This window comes from Lytechinus pictus, chromosome 11 (assembly GCF_037042905.1).
Source record: "Lytechinus pictus isolate F3 Inbred chromosome 11, Lp3.0, whole genome shotgun sequence".
In the NCBI taxonomy this organism is placed as follows: Eukaryota; Metazoa; Echinodermata; class Echinoidea; order Temnopleuroida; family Toxopneustidae; genus Lytechinus; species Lytechinus pictus.
Window position 1 is genome coordinate 677,106 of NC_087255.1, and position 7,376 is coordinate 684,481.

General features: G+C 35.9%; 1 long non-coding RNA gene across 1 annotated transcript; it reads left to right on the plus strand.

Annotated features, from left to right (window-relative positions):
• The first annotated feature begins 1,042 nt into the window (after positions 1-1,042).
• Positions 1,043-4,395, plus strand: LOC135155923 (uncharacterized). The gene is made up of 4 exons (XR_010295066.1): positions 1,043-1,099; positions 3,126-3,222; positions 3,615-3,734; positions 4,203-4,395. It is a non-coding gene; the product is annotated as an uncharacterized LOC135155923 (long non-coding RNA).
• Positions 4,396-7,376: the final 2,981 nt, after the last annotated feature.

The following is a 7,376-nucleotide window of genomic DNA, read 5'->3' on the forward strand; positions in this document are numbered from 1 at the left end:
GGCCAGCCAGATGGTCAAATCGCTTGGGGCCGGCAATTTTTGAAATCAGCGCCCCAAAATACCCCTGTATAATAAATTTCACACTTTCTGCCAGATCCGAGCATCTTGGCCATTTTTGTCACATAACCGCTCCACTAAAGTGTTCCTGGGGGGCGTTTCATGAAAGGACTTGTCGGACGTTTTATCCGACAAGTCCCATTTTATCCGACAGTTACCATGGGAACAGTGCCTTTTAGCCAATCAAAATCATGGAAAGATGTCAGATCTGACAACTTGTTGGATGTAAATATTGATGAAACGCACCCCTGGGGAGCGTTTCATCAAAATTTTTGTCTGACAAGTTGTCAGATCTGATAACTTTCCTTGATTCTGATTGGCTGATAGTCACTGTTGCTATGGTAAGTCCTTTCATGAAACGCTTCCCTGCTCTCTACGTTCGTTGATTTTTACCAACGAACGTAGAGGGCAGCAACACACGGCAGTGTTGCTTTTAAGAAGGTCCACTTCGCTCAGATTTTGTGACCATTTTCTCCTAGAGCACTTTTTTGGAAGATTGTAGAGTTGATTTGTTCTTCGTTTGTTCAATTTTACTTTTTTTTATGGACAATCAAACCTCTAAGAAAATATGCTAAATATTATTATTTTGGTATTTGTGTATTAAAAAAAAAATGTAAGACAAAAGGTAATCATAATTCTTGTAGTTTGCAGAGCAATAACAATACACAGACTGATGACATTTGTATTACTGTTCTTCTGCTTAATTTCGCTGCCCCTACCAAACCAAAGACCTTATAATATATTACTAGACCGAAAGCTGCGTGCGCGTTCAGCACAAAACAAATGAGATTAGGCTCCGCCTACCGCGATCATTTGAAGACAAAAATAAGCCCTCATTGACATTCATGAGCATGAAGATATTCATAATCCGGCCTTTTCATTGGCTAAGAGCGTCATTAATACGCGATTTCCCCGATTCATTGTCATCGATAAAGCGGTATCGTGTTACAGAATTAATTATTCATTTGACCTCACACGTCATCTAATTTATTCATTCTGAAACTTTTCTTTCCACACACAAAATGGACCTACGAACACTCCGGTGAGTACGTATAAATTGATATAATCACATGAATTCAGTGGACTATTTACACATTTCACACTGTATTTTGTGATCTTAGGTTTTTTCTTTAACAAATTAGAGAGTTTGCTATCATCTTCTGTTAAAGGAAAGCAGAATTTGGTCTTTGAAATTGAAGTTAGATTGTCATCGTCGCCCAGTGCAGCCTGTATGTTGCTTGCAGTGTTGTGGTTATGCCGCTGTGTTAACCACATGTATTTTGTACGGGCTCCTAGCCGGCTGGGAATCGAGAGATAATCGGGCTGATTAAAACAAGAAGAATGAGGCTTCTTTTTGTACACTGTAACGTTAGATCTAGAGGGAGATCTGCATCTATCTTCAGTAGATCGAGACTCAGGAATAAACTGAAGCGGAGTGTGGATGAAGATACGCCTGTCGACCCTCACTTTGTTTCAGATTGTTTTGCATAACTTCAGGCTTCTGCATTTAGCCCCCACCCATTTTAACTCTTATTGTTATTTATAAAATATAGTTAGACTCGGTCTTAGAAATAACATGCTGCTCTGCATGTTTGTCTTATTATCAATATTTATTTTATTATTTATTTATTTTGTTTTATTTATTTTATACTGCAGGGTAGGCCTGTTCAGTTCTTAAAACTGCTTTACAAAGGCGCCCTGCAGTTTAAAATACATGTCAATATAACTATGAACAACAACAACAAACAACATCAAAAATACAAAATACAAAATATCTAACATCAGAAACAATTAACACCAAAATATAGAGTGGGAAGTGACAATTTAAACATACATAGCATTGTAAATCAAAGGAATATCATTTCGCTCTTTATCAATTCGTATGAAAGGCTTTGCATATTTTTTTAAAAACTAACAAGGAGGTATAAACTTGTAAATTTGAAGGAAGTGCATTAAATAATTTGGGTCCGACATATGCGAAAGATTTTATTTTATGTTCAATTCTAGCTTTGGGAAGCTGAAGGGGGCATCGTAAAGAATACCGTGTCCTGTATTTCACGGGCCGTTTACATACTAAAGGTTTTAAATAATTTGGAACTAAATCATTCATTATTTTATATACAAGAACACAATACTGATATTTTATACGCTGATCTACTGATTGCCACTTCAGTAGATCTAAGTTATGACCTAGATCTTCTTAATCCTACTTACTTTATATTTAGATCTAGGGCTAGGCTACTTTACTTTTATTTATTCATCGATGCTATCAAGAGCTAGGCCTACCTTTTTAAAATCTAGTCTAACTTATACTTTCCCATGCAACCCTCGACACTTACCCCCAGGTCTGTAATTTAGGCCTAACATTAGATCTAGCTAGGTCTGGGCCTAAACGACTCCATTTACATGTACGAGTATGACTGTCAGTGGACCAAGGACTAGATTTAGATCTACTCTCGGTGAATAATGGCAATGAAGTCTTAGCCAGGAATAAAAGTCAGAGTCGGACATCAAAAATTTCTAAACCGATATAGGGATTAGGGTCTAGATCTCGGTTTAGAACCGAAGCTTTTTCTAGGTCTAGATAGATCGAGAGTCCATCGTTAGTCTAGATCTAGACCTAATTTAGATACATGAATGCTGTCGCACAGCACCGAGTCTCGTTGGACTCGATCTAAACTATCATCTATATTTTTTTACAAATAGATCTAGACCTAAAGGTAGTGCATGAGATTATGAAATTATGTTAAAATCAAATGAAATAAGATTCGGAAATAAGAAGATCCAGATTCTTATTTTTATTATAATCATTTTTTTTTTTTGGGGGGGGGCAGACATGTGAAACAATTTAGAGAAACCTAAAATTCAGAAAGCGAGGGCCAGAAGCGACCAATATTACCAAGAGCCGTTTTGTTCCTTTTTCTAAAGTAAAATTGAAGGATGTCATGCAATTTTTTTTTTGATGAGGGTTTTCACATTTCAGCTCTTACCAAAACCCCTCCCCCTATACATACGGCCATGAAACAGATCACTTCTTATTATTGTTCTCTCTTTTCTTTCACAAACAGGTTGAGTTTGAAGAACAAGAAAAACAGTAGAGGTCTACCTATATGGTTCAAGATGATGATCATAAGTGCATGCATCATTTAGCAGATTCTCATCCAGGTATAAAACTCAAACTAACCCATACAAAAGTACAGATACATTATGCATTGAATGTTAACCATGTTTACATTAAATAAAAATATTCCGAGCCACAAAGAGGTAGCTAGATCTGTAATGAATATACATTTCTTAAATATACAGGCTCTCGAGTCTAAAATAGAACCAATGCCAAAAGTTATGTACATTAGGCAAATTTATAGAATAAGGTCATGTCCTTGATCTACTAGTAATTAAATGGCCTTTTTATTTTCTATTTGTTTATAAACAAAGCAATATTTATTTTTCATATTTTACAAAATTCATTTATTCATTCTTTAGTGTGATATTCATATTTCATATTTGTAGATCTACGATTTTTTTAAAATCTTGTTATTTTACATTTTGTCCAATAGGATGATGCAGTTTTACAATTTCCATGGAGGTGATTGATGATGATAAATAATTGGTGAAGTAGGCCTAATAGAACAGCGACTAGACCACAAAGAGAAATACAACCTACAGCAGTTATATGAGTGAGTTAATTAGTGATTATTTTTAATAATGGAGGTTGTTCACATTTTTTTGGGCAACAATTAGACCTGCCTTTGAAAAACCCATTTCAATTTTGTTTTTAGATTATAGTTAGTGTCGTTTTTAATCACAGATCAAAATATTCTGTGCAACAAAACATATCAACTTTAATTCTGACTATTTATATAATTTACATATGTTGATTCATATTTATGAGAAATCTCTGACATTTTTTCATAGAGTACATGTAGTTATAATGGAGAGTGGTATGTGAACTGCATAGAACAGGTGTAAGTGATATGCTTTATAGAAGTACTAGTTTTTAATTAGTAGAAGTAAGATTTCCTGTTATGTGTTGAAGAAACATATATATGTATAGTCTCACTTTTCTTAAAACATTTATGTTTTATAAATCACGACAATTTTAATTTAAATTCATTGATTTTCTTTCTCTATTTTTCAATCTGCAGGACTGGTGTAACAGATGTTTTCATTCAAGAAATCCAACAATTCAACATTGAAGAGTCTGACTTAGGAACCACTTGATGAAGATGGAAAAGGTTTTTATTTTCCAAGACCAATTTTTCAAAAAAAAAAATTATTATCACAACCCCAAATTCATGACGTATGAAATTTCTTGTTGATTTTCATTAAAACTGGTTGCAAAAGGAGAAGCTATAAAGATACAAATAGGAGCGGCAGAGTGAAGTTGAAAGTGGGGGGGCATAGGGAAAATGCTGTATTACGTGAAATTTTAAAGAAGTTGCGAGCGAGCAAAATTTTGACATTTTTAAATCTAAAATATTCAGAATGATATATTTCACCCTTTTTTTTGGGGGGGGGGGGGGCAAGAGTCCTTCAAGCCCCCCGCCTCTCCATCTGTACGAAACTGCTTATATACCCCCACTCATGAATCATTAAACTTAATGCACAAAGGATTTCCTTCATAAGTATATTATAGAAATGAGAATATTGTTTTCTTGTTTCAAAGGGCAATCGTCCTGGTGACCATAAAACGGGTACTTCTCAGGTGAAAGGGGCACAGAACAAGTCATTTAGGAGCACTTTTCTTGGGTAAAAGGGGGCAGTGATTCGAGAAAGGGCACTTACAAGAAGGCGAGGGGGCACTTTTTAACACATGAAACGGGCCCTCGGATGAAAGGGCACAGAACACGTTCGGGGGGGGGGGCATTTTTGGGTAAAAAATTGCATACAAGGAAGAGCACTTGGTAACACCTAAAACAGGTTCTCGTCAGGTGAAAGGATCACAGTACACGCTCGTGAGGGGGCATTTTTCTTGCATAAAAAGGCACTTTTTCAGTGCTTCAAAAAGTAGGGAGAACTGTGCCCCCCCCCCCGGATCGCTGCCCCAGCATACAGAAAAAAATAAATTATTTTGGTTCAAAGTATTAACATACGCTTAAGAAAAAGGTAAAGCTTAATCCTCTGATAATGTGATATTTTTTTCTGGCTAATTAATAAAATTCACCACTGACCAGAGAATTCCTTCATGTCTTTCATTTGTGTTCATACAGTATTTGTTCAGAGCTAAAATGAAAGGGATTTGGAATTTGCAAAATTCAAAATGAGATGGAGATCGAGAGAGGGAAAGAATGATGAGAAGTGGGTTGAAAAGAGATGAGAAAGAAATGGAGGGGCACATATGAAGAGATAATTTAGAGGGGGGAGAGCTAGAATGTGGGAAGTAGGAACAAAAGGGGTGGAAGAGAAATAAGACGAGATTTATGGAAACCAGGAGACAGATAACAAGTGGGAAAAGAAGAAGGAAATATATGAAGAGTTTAGTTGCAAAAGGGGTTAGGGTCACTTTGGACCATTCCGAGAAAAACCATGTTTTTATTCTCACTTATTGCAATATTCTTATGAGAAACTAAATTGTCATGATGTACTACTCTATCATGTGAACAGTGAACATAAAATTAGGTATAAAAGAAATCTACCTGTCTTCAATTTTTTTCTATATACTTAAAAAAAAATTATCATTGTGTACCTAACCCCTTTTGCAAGTAAACTGAAGTGAATCCAATCTCTTTTGATTAAAAAAAGTGATTTTTCTTTGCCACTTCCATTCACGATTTCATTTGAATTTCAAATTTTCTTTGGTATCATCAGAGTGACTAAAAATTTAGAGGTTTAGAGACAGAAAACAACAAAATTTATGAAAAATGGACCTAACCCCTTTTTACAAATGAGTTATTCAGAAGAGTTTAGTTGCAAGAGGGGGTAGGTCCACTCCAAGAAATTTTTTTTTTAAATAATTCTCCCATATCGCAATATTCTTATGCGAAACTGAATTTTCATGATACCCTACCATGAGTACTTAAAATCGGGTATAAAAGAAATCTACATGTCTTCATATTTTTTAAGATATTATTTTCCAAAAAAAATCTCTGTGGACCTAATTACCCCTTTTCAGTAGCGTACCGTGACTCGGAGGAGACAAAGCATTGGGGGGGGGGGGGGGGGGCAAAGCATTGTTCACAGACAATGCACTGCCCCCCCAATGCTTTGTCTCCTGCGGTTCACGGTACGCTACTGCCCCTTTTGCAACTAAACTGAAATGGACCTAACCCCTTTTGAAAAAAAAGTGATTTTCTTTGCCATTTTAGTTCACTTTTTAATAAGGATTTCAACTTTTCTATGGTATCATCTTATAGAGCTACTAAAAATCTTTACATTAAGACATAAAAATCAAATTTGATGAAAAATGGACCTAACCCCATCTGAAAGTGAGCTCTTCATAAATGATGTAGGAGAAGGGCGGCACTAAAGAACTTGAGTAGGAAAATGATTAAATGGAAAAAAATTAAGAAATGCTGGAGAATAAAGGGGACAGGAAACGTATTAAACATGATAAACTGAAGCCCGTTTCATCATGAGTTACAAGTATGGTAACTACGATGGTATATCCAACCAATCATAATCTTGGTTACCACGGTAATCACAATAATAGCTATGTTTAAATAGCTGTAACTCATTATGAAACGGACGCCAGATGAAGAAAGCAGGCACGGGGATCCATGAAGTTTTTTTTTTTTTTTGCTTCTCGAAATTTGTTTTTAACAAGAAATGTACTCTTTTAGTGGTGACAGTTATTTTTTTCAGTAACCATACTCAACCAGTGAAAATTACCATTAAATTGTAATAACCATGTGTTGCCCCCACCCCCGCCCCCCCAAAAAAAAAATAAAAGAAAACAAAACATTTGGGTCAGTACAACAGCCCCCTCTGATCTTTCCGCGGCCTCTGCCGGCTATTTAGAGTCGAGATTATTCGACTTGATCTACTCTTTTCATCTTCCCTTTTAGAATTAGCATAGGCCTATAAGACGCAAAACAAACAATGCTTGTTTTGAAGTGATATCGCTTGTGATATCGATACTTTATACAGCGCAACTTATCGTCTCAGATTTGCGCTTGCTTGATTCGCTGAATCCTTCGCGTCACGAGCGCGTAACAAAATGAATACATTAATGAATTTGCCAAGTTGACCTTTGTCATTGCGCTGATGTGCGTATTGTCTAATACACGTACAAAACCACAGTTGACGAGGGAGCATCGTACGAAATTAATATTAATGAGGGCTTATTTTAGCTTCTAATGGATTAAACAAAATGGCGGTAG